The sequence below is a fragment of the Pomacea canaliculata genome, linkage group LG7, assembly GCF_003073045.1.
Source record: "Pomacea canaliculata isolate SZHN2017 linkage group LG7, ASM307304v1, whole genome shotgun sequence".
Lineage (NCBI taxonomy): Eukaryota > Metazoa > Mollusca > Gastropoda > Architaenioglossa > Ampullariidae > Pomacea > Pomacea canaliculata.
In genome coordinates this window covers 3,369,998-3,388,339 of record NC_037596.1, presented here as the reverse complement: position 1 = coordinate 3,388,339, position 18,342 = coordinate 3,369,998, and the positions used below count along the sequence as shown (strand labels likewise).

Sequence of the window (18,342 nt, the reverse complement as noted above, 5' to 3'; positions counted from 1 at the left end):
CTAGTGCTAGTTATATACATGAGAGAGAACAACAATAAAAAAATTAAATTAATTTTATTAATTTGCTTTACTACACTGAAATTTTATTATTTTGAACAAATCTTGGATGCAATTTAAGATAAAACAGCGAGCCCAGTCCTTAATATCATAAAACTTTATACTTAAATGAATTGAAAAATTCTCGATAGAATAAAACTAATTATGGAAATATATATACTCTTACAATTTTCTGTTAAACATCTTGTTTTGTAACCCTCATTTAGTCTTTGTAAAGGTACCTCCACATTCTGTTTTATTGTGTAGATGATGTACAGATCGATAATAGATCGTCTTTATGGACATACGCAGATGATGTCAAGATGGTCAAGCTGTCCCTAACATCGGACACGGGAAGCTGGCAACCGACGAGAAGTTTACCTGTCTGTACCGTCATGTACAACGTTTATGTCTTGTGACCTCCCAGTGTGTCCCCTTAAAATGACCTGACTGATATGATTCAATTTTATACAAATATAATTGTATATGAAAACGATGTGTGTTTGTGTGTACGTGTGGTGTGTGTGTGCTATGGAAAAGTACTAGTTAAGCATCAGGCAAGTAGAGAAAAATCATTTCACTTCAGTCATGACCAAGGTGCAACCAGACTAAGTTCTTCCCAATTCTACTCTAGGAAATAAAGTACCTGTACCTCATCATCATTAAGCGTAGGTACCTTACTGGTCATGAAGTTCGACAGTTACAACGGTTGGTTTCGGGCACGTGGGTTAGTTCATACATGTGTACGTCAGTGTGTGTGTGTGAGAGAAAGAGAAAGCGGGGAGAATTCGTCTGAGAGACCAGAAATAATCGTTTCTCTGTAATTATGTGTGACCTACACATTGAACTTTAATGTTGTTAAGAGCGTGCAGCGTCTACAAACACTATTAGCTGGTGATGTCTGTCGCTAAAATTAGATATTAATAATTATTTGCCATCATAAAGAAATTGAGTGTAATTAAATTAAAACTGCCTTTGCACTTAACATTAAATTCGCTTAAAAGAAAGAATAGTCTGCATAACTTTACAGTTAAGGAAAAAATAACTCCGGTACAATGGGCATATGTCACACGTTGGTTATTTTCCTTTCATATTAGGTTTTAAATATTAGACTTGAGAAAAATTTTAAACCTGTGTTTAGAATTGTTGTTTTTACCTATCCGAAAGCTGCACAACTTAATTTTTTTAATATTATTTCTTTTTTATATAGTTTTTGAGCCAGTTTTCTTCCACCTTCTTATGAGAGACCAGAGTTATCTGGGGTTTTTTTTCAGAATATTTGAAAAGTTAGGATCAGACGCTTTTAAAACACCCACACACATGACTCACACTTATTTTACTTGCCATGGACATTGGTTGATACAATAAGCAAAGCAAAGATAGAAAGATTGACTTTCAGTTTACTGATCAATCATAAGTAGAACAATATTTATAGTTTCAGAATTTTTATTACAATCCACTCGGCATTTAAGCGTTGTCGTGACAGCTTGTATCCCTGAAACTCTCTGAAGTCCTCATCAATTCGTTACCACTGCAACAACAAAAATAAAAACACGCAAGAAAAAAATAAAATGGTGTAATATAATGTCGAGTTTTTCTTGACAATAACTAGACCCACGACTAGTGCAAACATTAAACTTTTTCAACAAAATTTACACAACACATTGTTGATAACTAAGCTTAAACTTGTTACTCTGATACAATGACTACATGATAAGGAAAAGTTTTCTCCTTGTAAATTAATTTTGATTAATTAATCAGAAGTTTTAGACAATGAATGATTCTTGATTTCTTTAGGGTATGAGAGAGAGCTTGTATATGTTTTAACGGGTTCTTAAAAAAGACCTTTTACAACATATTATTTAGTATCAATAACTTTTGAAAAGGCAAACGTCTACATATGCTTATACATGTGAATTTTTACAGTCCATTCTCTTTCTATAAAATATATCAAATCGGGTTCATGCGATCCAGCGTTGATGAAAACAATCAAAACAAATGTAAAGGTGGATTAACTTTCAGCTTACTGATTGATAATCTCCTTTTGCGTTACCATACACGCCTTAGACAAGTCGTGGCACCTCCAGGCAATGTCTGGCAGATGTCCCCTCTGTCTTTGCATCTATCACCCTGATCAGGAACTCTCACGCACAACGAATTACTGCAACATGGTGGTACCCATGCGCCACACTTATCATCGTTTGGAGTGCACTAGAACAAGAACATACAACAATGACAACATCACTGAACAAGTACAGTAACAATATATTGTCGTTTTATGCAGTTTTTTAGTTTTGCTGCTCATCTTTTATAGTCAGGTATAGACACATCAAAGGTAGAAAATTACTAAGAAATGTTTGTATTGCAACGTCAATTGCCGATAAAAAATTACATTTTCTTTTCACGAAGAAATCAAAGATAGGTTTAAAGCATAAAAGCTAGGTTTTAAAAATAACAAAACAAAATTAAGCCGGTCTTTTATGAAAAAGAAATGAAAATTAAACTAAAGATTAAAGCACAGAATGAATCGTTGTCAGTGATGGTGTGTGAATGAGTGTGTGTGTGTGTGTGTGTGTGTGTGTGTGTGTGTGTGTGTGTGTGTGTGTGTGTGTGTGTGTGTGTGTGTGTGTGTGTGTGTGTGTGTGTGTGTGTGTTAATTAGTGTGTGTGTGTGTATGTTTATGTGTGTGGTTCAAGTCACACAGCTTGTAGAAAAAGCAAGTCGCAAACTGATCAAATGTCTATATTATGTATAGTATGTAATCTGCTTCAAAACGTTTCGTGCTAGTCATCACATTGAGTATGATTCATCAAAGCAGCTGAATTCACCGAATATTGAGAAGAAATTATCATTTATAACTTTTTTCACAAAATGTTTCAAACATAAGAGTTTGCTACGTACCCCGTCAACAACTGCTGCTTGCAGCCACACCAAAGCCATGATGATTATTACAGTTGTTCTTAGTTTCATGGCCATCACAACAGATAATGTGTTCTTTTGGAGAAGGGCTGAATATTTTAGTCTAAGCGAAGACAAAGAAAAAGATTGACTTTTTGGAGAAACAGTTTGGAATTATGTTTTTTTTAATTTTTGTCACAGATACTGTGAGTGATTTAGAGGCAAAACGTTTATCTGACTGTTTAATCTAATAATTCAATAGAGCTGATATTAAAGCTATTAAAAAACGACTGTTCTTATCCGGTTACAAATTAAGTATATTTTTAGAAGAATAAAAAATATATCTGTGCAAAATCGAAAGCTTTGATTCGTTATCTCATTTAATGAAAGAGAACAACATAAAAAAGCTTACAGATAATTGATGACATATCGACTGAAGATGAACAATTCACTGATTAGATTGACGAAAGTATTGCACACTACCTTGATGTCTCCGTAAGTGTTGACTTGACGTTATTAACACAGACAATTCTAGTGCTAGTTATATACATGAGAGAGAACAAGAAAAAAATTTAATTTAATTTTATTAATTTGCTTTCATACACTGAAATTTTATTATTTTGAACAAATCTTAGATGCAATTTAAGATAAAACAGCGAGACCAGTCATTAATATCATGAAACTTTATACTTAAATGAATTGAAAAATTCTCGATAGAATAAAACTAATTATGGAAACATATATCCTCTTACAATTTTCTGTTAAACGTCTTGTTTTGTAACCCTCATTTAGTCTTTAGTGACCTCCACATTCTATTTTATTGTGTAGATGATGTACAGATCGATAATAGTCTTTTACATAAGAAGATGATTTCAAGAAGGTCAGTCCGTCCCAGCCATCGGAGCACGGGAAGCTGGCAACCGACGAGAAGTTTACCTGTCTGTACCGTCTTGTACCCGTTTGTGTCTTGTCAACTCCCAGTGTGTCCCCTTAAATTGACCTGACTGATATTCAATTTATACAAATATATTTATATATGAAAACGATGTGTTTGTGTGTACGTGTGTGTGCTATGCAAAAGTACTAGTTAAGCATCATGCAAGTAGAGAAAAATCATTTCACTTCAGTCATGACCAAGGTGCAACCAGACTAAGTTCTTCCCAATTCTACTCTAGGAAATAAAGTTAATGTACCGCATCATCATTAAGCGTAGGTATCTTACTGGTCATGAAGTTCGACAGTTACAACGGTTGGTTTAGTGCACTTGGGTTAGTTCATACATGTGTACGTCAGTGTGTGTGTGTGTGAGAGAAAGAGAAAGCGGGAGAATTCTTCTGAGAGACCAGAAATAATTGTTTCTCTGTAATTATGTGTGACTTACACATTGAACTTTAATGTTGTTAAGAGTCTGCAGCGTCTACAAACATTATTAGCTGGTGATGTCTGTCGCTAAAATTAGATATTAATAATTACTATGCCATCATAAAGGAATTGAGTGTAATTAAATGAAAACTGACTTTTACACTTAACATGAAATTCGCTTAAAAGAAAGTATAGTCTGTTATAATTTTACAGTAAACTAAAAGGTTATAAAAAAAATGAGTCCGGAACAATAGGCATATGCCACAGGCTGGTTGTTTTCCTTATATACTAGGTTTTAAATATTAGACTTGTGAAAAATTGTAAATCTTTGTTTAGAATTATTGTTTTTATCTATCCGAAAGCTTCACAACTTAATTCTTTTTAAACACCCACACACATGACTCACTTATTTTACTTACCATGGACACTGGTTGATACAATAAGCAAAGCAAAGACAGAAAGTAAATTTCAGTTTACTGATCAATTAGAAGTAGAACAATATTTATAGTTTCAGAATTTTGTAGACAATCCACTCGGCATTTAAGCGTTGTCGTTACAGCTTGTATCCCTGAAACACTTTGTAGTCCTCGTCAATTCGAGACCACTGCAACAACAAAAATAAAAACAAAACCAAAAGAACAAAAATAAAATGATGTAACATAATGTCGAGTAGTTCCTGACAATTACTAGACACACGAGCAGTGCAAACATTACACTTTTTCAACAAAATTTACACAACACATTGTTGATAACGTAGCTTAAACTTGTTAGTTTAATTACTCTAATACAATGACCACAAGACTAGAAAATGTTTTCTCCTTGTCAACTAATTTTGATTAATTAATCAGAAGTTTTAGACAATGAATGATTCTTGATTTCTTTAGGGGATGAGAGAGAAGCTCGTAGTTGTTTTTAACGGGTTCCTGAAAATTTTCTTTATATATTCTTTTGTATCAATACTTTTAAAAAGGCAAACTTCTACGTTGATGTATAGCTACACGTACAGGTATCTTCATTTAGTACCACAATCATTTGTAATACTACATATACACATTTGTATTTACATCGTATACTTATGCATCGTGAATTTTTACAGTCCGTTCTCTTTCTTTAAAATATATCACGTCGGGTTCATACGATCCAGCGATAATGGTTTATGAAAATAGACAAAACAAAAGTAAAGGTGGATTAACTTTCAGCTTACTGATTGATAATCTCCTTTTACATTAGTAAGCACGCTGTAGACAATTCTGGACACCTCCAGGCCCTTTCGAGCAGATTGCCCCCTTGTCCTTGTATCTATTACCCTCAAGAAGAACATATACGCATACCGAATTCGAGCAACACGGGAAATCGTAAGAGGAACACCTTGCATCGTTTTGAATGCACTAGAACAAAAACAAGCATACAACAATGACAACATAACTCAGCAAGTACAGTCACAATATATTGTCATTTTATGTAGTGTTTGGTTAAGTGCTATAAGTAAATGAAAATATGTTCACCCCTCTGTAGACCAGTCTAACTGCTAAGAGATGTTAGTTCACGTGCTGGTGGGTAAAGACAACAGAAGCAAATACTTCAGACAGTCTCACAGTAAATAAAAGCTTATCAAACATCCTTGTGATCACCACAGGCACACCCTTCAGTTTGTGTACTCTCTTCTGTCCTGTGCTGTCTGTACCCATGACAGTGTCCTCTATCACAAATTCATTTATAAAATGAAGCATACCATCGTTACTATGGTAACAAATCTCATTAAGAACAATGATGAGTTTGGTGGATCACCTGTTGGCATGGTTACGTGCAAACAGTCGACATCTCAACATCTATAAGAAAATGCGATGGTGGTGGACTAGGCCAGGATAAAACTTCTAAATGTGGAGACAACAGAGCAGGTTCTTATATTCAATGCCTTAGTTTTGCTGCTCATCTTTTGCAGTCAGTTATAGACACATCAAAGGTAGAAAATTACTGAAATGTTTTTCTTCCAACGTCCATTGTCAAAAAAGAATTTCCTTTTCACTTAGAAATCAAAGGTAGGTTTAAAAAAAAAATGAAGCCAGTCGTTTTTGAAAAATAAATAAAAAAAAATGAAATGAAATTTAAACTAAACATTAAAGCACAGGATGAATCTTTGCTAGTGATGGTGTGTGTGTGTGTGTTTGTGTGAGTGTGTGTGTGTGTTTGCAAGTCACACAGCTTGTAAAAAAAAGTCGCAAACTGATCAAAGGTCTCTATTATGTATAGTAAGTAATATGATTCGAAACTCTTCGTTCTAGGTAATTTGAAGTCATCACATTGTGTATGATACTTCAAAGCAGCTGAACTCACCGAATATTGAAATGCTTCAAATGTTTCAAACATAAGAGTTTGCTACGTACCCCGTCAACAACTGCTGCTTGCAGCCACACCAAAGCCATGATGATTATTACAGTTGTTCTTAGTTTCATGGCCATCACAACAGATAATGTCTTCTTTTGGAGTAGGACTGGAAATTTTAATCTAAAAGAAGACAAATAAAATGAAGCTTTTATTCGTTATCACATATGACGAAGGAGAACAACAAAGAAAAGCAGACAGATAATTGATGACACGACGAGTTAAGATGAACAATTCACTGATTAGATTGAAGAAAGTATTACACACTACCTTGATGTCTCCGTAAGTGTTGACGTGTCGTTATTAAAACAGACAATTCTAGTCTCTTTATATACATGATAGTGAACAAGAAAAAAAATTTAATGTAATTTTATTAATTTGCTTTCATACACTTAAATTTTAGTATTTTGAACAAATCTTAGATGCAATTTAAGATAAAACAGCGAGACCAGTCCTTAATATCATGAAACTTTATACTTAAATGAATTGAAAAATTCTCGATAAAATAAAACTAATTATGGAAACATATATCCTCTTACAATTTTCTGTTAAACGTCTTTTTTTTTTGGTAACCCTCATTTAGTCTTTGTAAAGGTACCTGCACATTCTGTTTTGTTGTGTAGATGATGTGCAGATCGATAATAGACTTTATTTACATGAGAAGATGATTTCAAGATGGTCAGTCCGCCCGGAGCACGGGAAGGTGGCAACCGACGAGATGTTTACCTGTCTGTACCGTCTTGTACCCGTTAGTGTCTTGTCAACTCCCAGTGTATCCCCTTAAATTGACCTGACTGATATGATTCAATTTATACAAATATATTTATATATGAAAACGATGTGTGTTTGTGTGTACGTGTGTGTGTGTGCTATGGAAAAGTACTAGTTAAGTATCATGCAAGTAGAGAAAAATCATTTCACTTCAGTCATGACCAAGGTGCAACCAGACTAAGTTCTTCCCAATTCTACTCTAGGAAATAAAGTTACCGTATCATCATTAAGCGTAGGTATCTTACTGGTTCGACAGTTACAACGGTTGGTTTAGTGCACTTGGGTTAGTTCATACATGTGTACGTCAGTGAGTGTGTGTGAGAGAGAGAAAGATAAAGCGGGAGAATTCGTCTGAGAGATCAGAAATAATTGTTTCTCTGGAATTATGTGTGACTTACAGATTAAACTTTTATGTTCTTAAGAGTCTGCATCGTCTACGAACATTATTACCTGGTGTCGTCTGTCGCTAAAATTAGATATTAATAATTACTTTTCCATCATAAAGGAATTGAGTGTAATTGAATGAAAACTGACTTTACACTTAACATCAAATTCGCTTAAAAGAATGAATAGTTTGCATAATTTTACAGTAAGCGAAAAAGTTATAAAAAGTGACTCTGGAACAACGGGCATATGTCACACGGTGGTTATTTCCCTTTCCTATTGGGTTTTAAATATTAGACTTGTGAAAATTTATAAAACTGTGTTTAGAAGCGTTGTTTTTATCTGTGCGAACGATGCACTACTTTCTTTTTTAAAATATTTTTTTATACTTTTTTTGAGCCAGTTTGCTTCCAATTTCTTATGAGAGACCAGAGATAACAGTTTTTTCATTTACAATATTTGAAAAGTTAGGATCAGACGCTTTAAAAACACCCACACACGTGACTCACACTTATTTTACTTGCCATGGACATTAGTTGATACAATAAGCAAAGCAAAGACAGAAAGATTAACTTTCAGTTTACTAATCAATCTTCAGTGGAACAATATTTATAGTTTCAGAATTTTGGGGGACAATTCACTCGGAATTTAACCGTTGTCGTGACAGCTTGTATCCCTGAAACACTTTGAAGTCCTCGTCAATTCGAGCTCACTGCATCAACAAACAAAAAAACAAAAATAAAATGAGGTAACATTTTATCGAGTTGTTCTTGACAATAACTAAACGGACGACTAGTGCAAGCATTACACTTTTTCAACAAAATGTACACAACACTTTGTTGACAACTTTGCTTAAACTTGTTGTTCTGATACAATGACTACAAGACTGGGAAATGCTTTCTCCTTGTCAACTAATTTTGATTAATTAATCAGAAGTTTTAGACAATGAATGATTGTTCATTTCTTTAGAATACAAGAGAAAGCTCGTATATGTTATTAACGGGATCCTAAAAAATGCCTATTACAACATATTATTTAGTATCCATAACTTTTAAAAAGACAAACTTCTACATTGATGTATAGCTACTCGTACAGGTATCTTCAGTTTTTCCCACAATCGTTTGTAATACTACATATACACATTTGTACAAACATCGTGTACTTATGCATCGTGAATTTTTCCCTTTCATTAAAATATATCACAGTGGGTTCATACGATCCAGTGATAATTGTTGATGAAAATAGAAAAAACAAAAGTAAAAGTGGATTAACTTTCAGCTTACTGATTGATGATCTCCTTTTACGTTAGTATGCAGGCTTTAGACATTTCTGGGCACCTCCAGGCCGGGGGGAGCAGATGTCCCCTTTGTCCCTGCATGCATTACCAAAACCAGGAACAATCACGCATAGCGAATTATCGCAACACGGTACATCGTAAGGGCCACACCATTGATGGTTTGCAGTGCACTAGAACAAAAACAAACAAACAACTATGACAATATAACCAAACAAGTACAGTCACAATACATTGTCATTGTATGTAGTTATTGGTTAATTCTATAAGTAAATGAAAATATTTTCACTCCGCTGTAGACCAGTCTAACTGCTAAGAGATGTTAGTGCACGTGCTGGTGGGTGAAGACAACAGACGCAAATACTTCAGACAGTGTCACAGTAAATAAAAGCTTATTTAACATCCTTGTGATCACCACAGGCCGACCTTAAGGTTGTGTACTCTTTTCTGTCCATAAACTCAGCGAACATCGAAAAGAAATCTTCATTTATTACTATTTTCACAAAATGTTTCAAACATAAGAGTTTGCTACGTACCCCGTCAACAACTGCTGCTTGCAGCCACACCAAAGCCATGATGATTATTACAGTTGTTCTTAGTTTCATAGCCATCACAACAGATAATGTCTTCTTTTGGAGAAGGGCTGGAAATTTTAATCTAAGAGAAGACAAACACGATGAAACAAAACGAGATGGAATTTTCTGAGATATATTCAGGAATGATGTTTTTTGTTTTTCTTTTTGTCGCGGCTGCTGTGAGTGATTTAAAGGCAAAACATTTATCTGACCGTTTTAATGTAATTTATACACTTTCTTTATGTGCCAACAAAACTAGACCTACAATGGGGAGACATTTCACAGGACGATGAATTCAAATGATACACCATCTGCATTTGAGCAAACACTTGAAAATACAAATACCATTTGCCATATGGTAGACATGTCACTAGCAGATCAAAACAGGTAAAGGAGTGCCTTTCTATAATAAACTATTATTGAATGTTACTTTAGTAAAACAATACACTAATGTTAAAGCTAATTGAAAATGACAGTTCTCATTCTGTTACAAAAATAAATAAATTTGCAGTAGTCTAATAAATTATATATTTGTACATAGTCGAAAGTTCTGATCCCTTATCTCATACAACGATAGAGAACAACAAAGAAAAGCATACAGATAATTGATGACACGACGAGTAAAGATGAACAATTCACTGACAACATATATGAAAGTATTGCACACTACCTTGATGTCTCAGTAAGTGTTGTCTTGTCGTTATGAAAACAGAAATTTCTAGTGCTCGTTATATACATGAAAACAGAGAGAGTGAGCAAGAGAGAATGCTAATCATTTAATTTTTAATTTGCTTTCATACACAGAGATTTTAATATGTTAAACAAACCTTGGAAGCAATATAAGATAACACAGCGAGGCCAATCAATCAATATCATTACAATTTATATTTTAAAAAAAGCGAACATTTCTCGAAAGAATAAAACTCAATATGGAAACGTACAACCTCTGACAATTTTCAAGTTAAATGAAATAGCAGTCCCAACCGTAGAAGTCTGTTTTTAAACTTCTTTTAATGGAACTTTTTTTTATTTTAGTTGTGAAAGTGCACTTAAGGCTTGTTAGCATCTGTGACAGGTGTTGTTATAATTAACTTAATGCAAATGGGAGATTATTTAACATTTCATTTAAAACTCGTGTGATTTGTCATCAACAGCTTGTTTTCTTGTAAAGACGAAATTCATTTTCAATCTGTTTTGCATTTCGTTTTGTAACCCTCATTTATTCTTTGTAAAGTGACCTCCACGTCCTGTGTTATTGAGTAGATGATGTACAGAGCGATAATAGATCGTTTTCATGGGCATGAGAACATGATGTCAAGATGAACAGTCCTCTCAGACATCGGGGCACGGGAAGCTGGCAACCGACAAAAAGTTTACCTGTCTGTACCACCATGTACCCGTTAGTGTCCTGTCCACTCCTGCTGTGGCCCCTTTAAGTTAAACACACAGCCAGGGGAGAAAAATCATTTTACTTCAGTCATGTTCAAGGTACAACCAGACTAAGTTCTACCCAATTCTACGCTAGGAAATTAACTACCTGACCACATCATCATTAAGCGTAGGTATCTTACTGGTCATGAAGTTTGATAGTTACAACGGTTAGTTTCGGGCACCTGGGTAGTTCAGGCATTTGTACAAATTGATTATTCTTCTATCTAAAATAGGTTTTAAATGTTAGACGTGAAAAAATGTGTGGGAGCTTCGTATTTTCATTATCCGAAAGTTATTTCTTTACAAATACAGGTGTTGAGGCAGTTTGCTTCAAGCTTCTTACGAGAGACTAGAGCGATTTGTTTTTACATTTAGCATATTTGAAAAATTAGGACTTTTAAATTAGCCACACACATGACTCACACCAATTTTACTTGCCAGGGATACAATGAGAAAAGCAAAGATAGAAAGATTTACGTTCAGTTTACTGATCAATCTTCAATAGAACAATAAATATAGGTTCAGAACTTTAGCGGACAATCAAATCGGCATTTCAGAGTTGTCGTGACAGCTTGTTTAACTGAAACACTTTGAAATCTTTATGAAGTAGAGACCTCTGCAACAAAAACAAACAAACAAATAAGAAAATGATGTAACATAATGTCGAGATGTTCTTGACAATAACTATCCACACGACGAGTCCCAGCTTTGAACTTTTCAAACACAATTTACACAACGCATTGTTGACAAATATGTTACTCTACTTCATGATTACAGGACAAGAAAAGGTTTTCTCCTTGTCAACTGTTTTTGATTAATTAATCAGAAGGGTTAGGCAATGAATGATTCTTGATTTCTTTAGGGTATGTGTGTGTGAGTGAGAGAGCGAGAGAGCTCGTATATATTTTTAACGGGTACCTAAAAAAGACCTATTACAACATATTATTTAGTATCAATAACTTTTAAAAAGACAAATATCTACATTGATGTATAGCTACACGTACAGGTATCTTCATTTAGTCGCACAATCGTTTGTAATACTTCATATACACTGTCACGGACCAGTCTATTAGGAACAGGGGGTTGTTGCCCCTGTCTTTTGTTTTTTTTCAAGGATTGTTGCCCCTGCCTTACATGTATGAGTGTGTTGGTTGCGTAGTGGTTTCGCGTCAGAACCCGACGTCATTTTATGACGTTATTTTAGTTTGGAGGAGAGTTAAAATTATTTGGAAGAGAGCAGACGGCTGTGAGCAGGAAAGAGAGGCGGACGTAAAGTGTGTGTGGTGTTCGTTTTGGATATTGTGTGTGTGTTGATCCCCAGGAGTTAATCTGTGGTGCCAGCCTTGGATCATGTGTTGATCCCCAGGAATATATTTGTGGTGCCTGGGTCATGTGTTGACTCCAGCAACTATATTCTGAGTCGTCTGTCGGTGTCTGCTGAGTCAGCACATATTATTAGTAAGCTTCGGAATGTGTATGTGGTTTCCTCTGAACGTTTGTGTGTGTGGATATCAGTCAAGTGTGGGCAAGACTGCACCACTGTTGGACAAGGGGCAGAGAGGATTTTACCTAGACGTTACAATTGTGGATGTGAGTAACTAAGACTCTAACGAATTATTCAGAAACATACGACAGTTCGTAGTATATTGGAATGGACATGTGTATGTCGTCTTGGTGACATTAAAAGAACTGCTGGAGTGGCAGGTCGCTGCGTGGACGAAGACCTACGGAATTTGTATATATTTAGTTAATGTTGATTGATTTAAAGTTATTTTTGTTCCCACGACAAATCTTTGTGATATATGTTTGAAAGAACACGCAAGGGGACGCGTGCGTGTTGTGAGTGAAAGTGAGATCTTAAAACAGCGTCCCTGAAATACACATTTGAAAATATATCGTATATTTATGCATCGTGACTTTTTAAGTTAGTTCTCTTTCTTTAGAATATATCACATCGGGTTTATAGGAACCAGCGATAATGGTTGATGAAAACAGACAAAACAAAAGTAAAGATGGATTAACTTTCAGCTTACTTATTGATAATTTCCTTTTACGTTAAAATGCAGGCTTTAGGCAATTCTGGACACCTCCAGGCCCTGTAGAGCAGATGTACCCTTTGTCCTTGCATCTCTTAAACATACTAACTTTCACGCAGACCGAATTTGAGCAACACGGGAAATCGTAATCGGAACACACGTCATCGTTTTGAATGCACTAGAACAAAAAGAAGCATACAACAATGACAACACAAATGAACATGTGCAGTCACAATACATTGTCATTTTATAAAGTGTTTAATTAATTGCTATCAAGTAAATGACAATAGTTTCACTCCGCTGTAGACCAGTCTAACTTGTGCACGTGCTGGTGTCTGAAGACAACAGACGCAAATATTTCAGACAGTGTCACAGTAAATAAAAGCTTATCAAACATCCTTGTGATCACCACAGGCCAACCTTAAGGTTGTGTACTCACTTCTGTCCTGTGCTGTCTGTACCCATGACAGTGTCCTCTATCATAAATTCATTCATATAATGAAGCATACCATCGTTACTATGGTATACAAGTCTCATGTAGAACAATGATGAGTTTGCCTATCACCAGGAGGTGGATCACCTGTTGGCATGGTTACGTGCAAACAGTCGACATCTCAACATCTATAAGAAAATGCGATGGTGCTGGACTAGGCCGGGGAAAAACCTCTAAATGTGGAGACACCAGAGCAGGTTCTTCTATTCAATGGCTTAGTTATGCTTCTCATCTTTTGCAGTCAGGTATAGACACATCAAAGGTAGAAAATTACTAACATGTTTTTCTTGCAACGTCCATTGCCAAAAAAAAAAAAAACATTTTCTGTTCACGTAGAAATCAAAGGTAGGTTTAAAGCATAAAATCTAGGTTTAAAAAAAACAAAACAAGTGAAGCCGGTCCTTTTTGAAAAAGAAATAAAATAAATGAAATGAAATTTAAACTAAACATGAAAGCACAGTATGAATATTTGTCAGTGATGGTGTGTGTGTTTGTGTGAATGTGTGTGTGTGTGTGTGTGTTTGCAAGTCACACAGCTTGTAAAAAAAAGTCGCAAACTGATCAAAGGTCTATATTATGTATAGTAAGTAATATGCTTCGAAACGCTTCTTGTTAGGTATTTTGAAGTCATCACATTGTAAATGATACTTCAAAGCAGCAGAACTTTTCGAATATTGAAAAGAAATTATCATTTTTTACTATTTTCACAAAATGTTTCAGACATAAGAGTTTACTACGTACCCCGTCAACAACTGCTGCTTGCAGCCACACCAAAGCCATGATGATTATTACAGTTGTTCTTAGTTTCATGGCAATCACAACAGATAATGTCTTCTTTTGGAGAAGGACTGGAAATTTTAATCTAAGACAATACAAAGAAGATTGAACAAAACGAGATTGAATTTGTGGAGAAATAGTTTGAAATGTTGTTTTTGTTTTATTTTTGTTGCAGCTGCTGTAAGTGATTTGGAGGCAAGACATTTATCTGACTGTTTAATGTAATATATACACTGTCTTTGTACACCAACAAAACTAAACCCTGTCTGCAATTGGTAGACATTTCACCAAACGATGAGTCAAATGATACACCATCTGTACTTGAGTAAAAACTTGAAGATGCAAACAAATATCAGTTGCCATATGGTAGACATGTCACTAGCAGATCATAACAACAAGTCAAGAAATACACCTTATTACAAACTATAGTTGAATGTCACTCTAATAATTCAAAAGAGCTGATATTAAAGCTACTAAAAACGACTGTTCTTATCCGGTTACAAATTAAGTATATTTTTAGAAGAATAAAAAATATATCTGTGCAAAATCTAAAGCTTTGATTCGTTATCTCATTTAATGAAAAAGAACAACATAAAAAAGTTTACAGATAATTGATGACATAACGACTTAAGATGAACAATTCACTGATTAGATTAACGAAAGTATTACACACTACCTTGATGTCTCCGTAAGTGTTGACGTGTCGTTATTAACACAGACATTTCTAGTGCTCTTTATACATGAGAGCGAACAAGAAAAAAAATTAATTTAATTTTATTAATTCGCTTTCATCCACTGAAATTTTATTATTTTGAACAAATCTTGGATGCAATTTACGATAAAACAGCGAGACCAGTCCTTAATATCATAAAAACTTTATACTTAAATAAATTGAAAAATACTCGATAAAATAAAACTAATTATGGAAACATATATCCTCTTACAATTTTCTGTTAAACGTCTTGTTTTGTAACCCTCATTTAGTCTTTGTAAAGTGACATGCACATTCTGTTTTATTGTGTAGATATGTACAGATCGATTATAGTCTTTATTTACATGAGAAGATGATTTCAAGATAGTCAGTCCGTCCCAAACATCGGAGCACGGGAAGGTGTCAACCTACGAGAAGTTTACCTTTCTGTACCGTCATGTACCCGTTAGTGTCTTGTCAACTGCCGGTGTATCCCCTTAAATTGACCTGACTGATATGATTCAATTGATACAAATATATTTGTTTATGAAAACGATGTGTGTTTGTGTGCGCGCGCGAGTGTTTGTGTGAGTGCGCACTTGTGCTATGGAAAAGTAGGAGTAAAATATCATGCAAGCAAAGAAAAATCATTTCACTTTAGTAATTCCCAAGGTGGAACCATACTTAGTTCTTGCCAATTCTACTCTAGGAAATAAAGTACCTGTATCTCATCATCATTAAGCGTAGGTATCTTACTGGTCATTATGCTCGACAGTTACCATGGTTGGTTTAGTGCACTTGGGTTAGTTCATACATGTGTACGTCAGTGTGTGTGTGTGAGACAGAGAAAGCGGGAGAATTCTTCTGAGAGAAAAGAAATAATTGTTTCTCTGTAATTATGTGTGACTTACACACTGAACTTTAATGTTCTTAAAAGTCTGCAGCGTCTACAAACATTGTTACCTGGTGACGTCTGTCGCTAAAATTAGATATTAATAATTACTATCCCATCATAAAGGAATTGAGTGTAATTAAATTAAAACTGCCTATACACTTAACATCAAATTCGCTTAAAAGAAAGAATAGTCTGTTATAATTTTACAGCAAACCAAAAGGATATAAAAATGAGTCCGGAACAATGGGCACATGTAACACGTTGGTTGTTTTCCTTATATACTAGGTTTTAAATATTAGACTTGTGAAAATTTGTAAATCTGTGTTTAGAATTGTTGTTTTTATCTATCCGAAAGCTGCACAACTTAATACTTTTAAAATATTATTTTTTTATACAGTTTTTGAGCCAGTTTTCTTCCATCTTCTTATGAGAGACCAGAGTTATCTGGGTTTTTTTCATTTAGAATATTTGGAAAGTTAGGATCAGACGCATTTAAAACACCCACACACATGACTCACACTTATTTTACTTGCCATGGACATTGGATGATACAATAAGCAAAGCAAAGACAGAAAGTAACTTTCAGTTTACTGATCAATCATATGTAGAACAATAATTATAGTTTCAGAATTATGGGGGACAATCGTTAAAGCTTGTATCCCTGAAACAATTTAAAGTCCTCTTCAATTCGAGACCACTGCAACAACAAAAATAAAAAGAAAATCAAAAAATCAAAAATAAAATGATGTAACATAATGTCGAGTTGTTCCTCACAATAACTATACGCACAACTAATGCAAGCATTACACTTTTTCAACAAAATTTACACAACACATTGTGGATAACTTAGCTTAAACTTGTTGTTCTGATACAATGACTACAAGATTAGGAAATGTTTTCTCCTTGTCAATTAATTTTGATTAATTAATCAGAAGTTTTAGACAATGAATGATTCTTGATTTCTTTAGGGTATAAGAGAGAGCTCGTGTATGTTTTTAATGGGTTTCTAAAAAACACCTCTTACAACATCTTATTTAGTATCAATAACTTTTAAAAAGAAATCGTCTACATTGATGTATAGCTACACGTACAGGTATCTTCGTTTAGTCGCACAAACGTTTGTAATACTACATATACACATTTTATTTACATCGTATACTTATGCATCGTGAATTTTTATAGTTTGTTCACTTTCTATCAAATATATCACATCGGGTTCATACGATCCAGCGATAATGGTTGATGAAAATAGACCCCAAAAAATGTAAAGGTGGATTAACTTTCAGCTTACTGATTGATAATCTCCTTTTACGTTACCATGCAGGCTTTAGACAAGTCTTGACACCTCCAGGCCGTGTGGAGCAGATGTCCCCTTTGTCCTTGCATCTATTACCCACATTAGGAACACTCACGCAGACCAAATTTGAGCAACACGGATATTCGTAAACGGCACACTTTACATCGTTTTCAAGGCACTAGAACAAAAACAAACATACAACAATGACAACATAACTCAACAAGTACAGTCACAATACATTGTCATTTTATGTAGTGTTTAATTAATTGCTATCAGTAAATGAAAATATTCTCACTCCAATGTAGACCAGACTAACTGCTAAGAGATGTTAGTGCACGTGTTGGTGGGTGAAGACAACAGACGCAAATACTTCAGACAGTTTCACAGTAAATAAAAGCTTATCTAACATCCTTGTTATCACCACAGGCCAACCCTAAAGTTCTGTACTCTCTTCTGTCCTGTGCTGTCTGTACCCATGACAGTGTCCTCTATCATAAATTCATAAAATGAAGCATACCATCGTTATTACGGTATAGAAATCACATAAAGAACAACGATGAGTTTGCGCATCACCAAGAGGTGGATCACATGTTGGCATGGTTATATGCAAATCGTCGACATCTAAACATCTATAAGAAAATGCGATGGTGCTGGACTAGGCCGGGGAAAAACCTCTAAATGTGGAGACAACAGAGCAGGTTCTTATATTCAATGGCTTAGTTTTGCTGCTCATCTTTTGCAGTCAGGTATAGACACATCAAAGGCAAAACATTACTGACATGTTTTTTTTAAAACGTAAATTGCCAAAAAAGTACCTTTTCTTTTCCCGTTAAATTCAAATGTAGTATTAAAGCATAAAAGCTTGGTTAAAAAAAATAAGGCGGCTTTTTATTAAAAAATATGTAAAAATGTGTTAAAAAAATCGCACTAAAAATTAAAGCACAGAATAAAACTTTCAGTGATGGTTTGTCCTCGTGTGTGGTTAAATGTCACACAGCTTGTAGTCATAAGTAATATGCT

The 18,342-nt window shown here is 34.6% G+C and overlaps 1 long non-coding RNA gene across 2 annotated transcripts; it reads right to left on the bottom strand.

The window, feature by feature from the left end:
• Positions 1-1,418: 1,418 nt before the first annotated feature.
• On the bottom strand, positions 1,419-9,717 carry LOC112567825. 2 transcript variants are annotated; one of them, XR_003099900.1, is made up of 4 exons: positions 5,501-6,768; positions 2,938-4,900; positions 2,064-2,247; positions 1,419-1,567 (listed from the first exon to the last, which is right to left on the bottom strand). It is a non-coding gene; the product is annotated as an uncharacterized LOC112567825 (long non-coding RNA). The 2 variants fall into 2 exon arrangements; XR_003099901.1 differs by lacking the exon at positions 1,419-1,567 and adding an exon at positions 9,664-9,717 and having other exon boundaries at positions 1,881-2,247; positions 5,501-5,684.
• Positions 9,718-18,342: the final 8,625 nt, after the last annotated feature.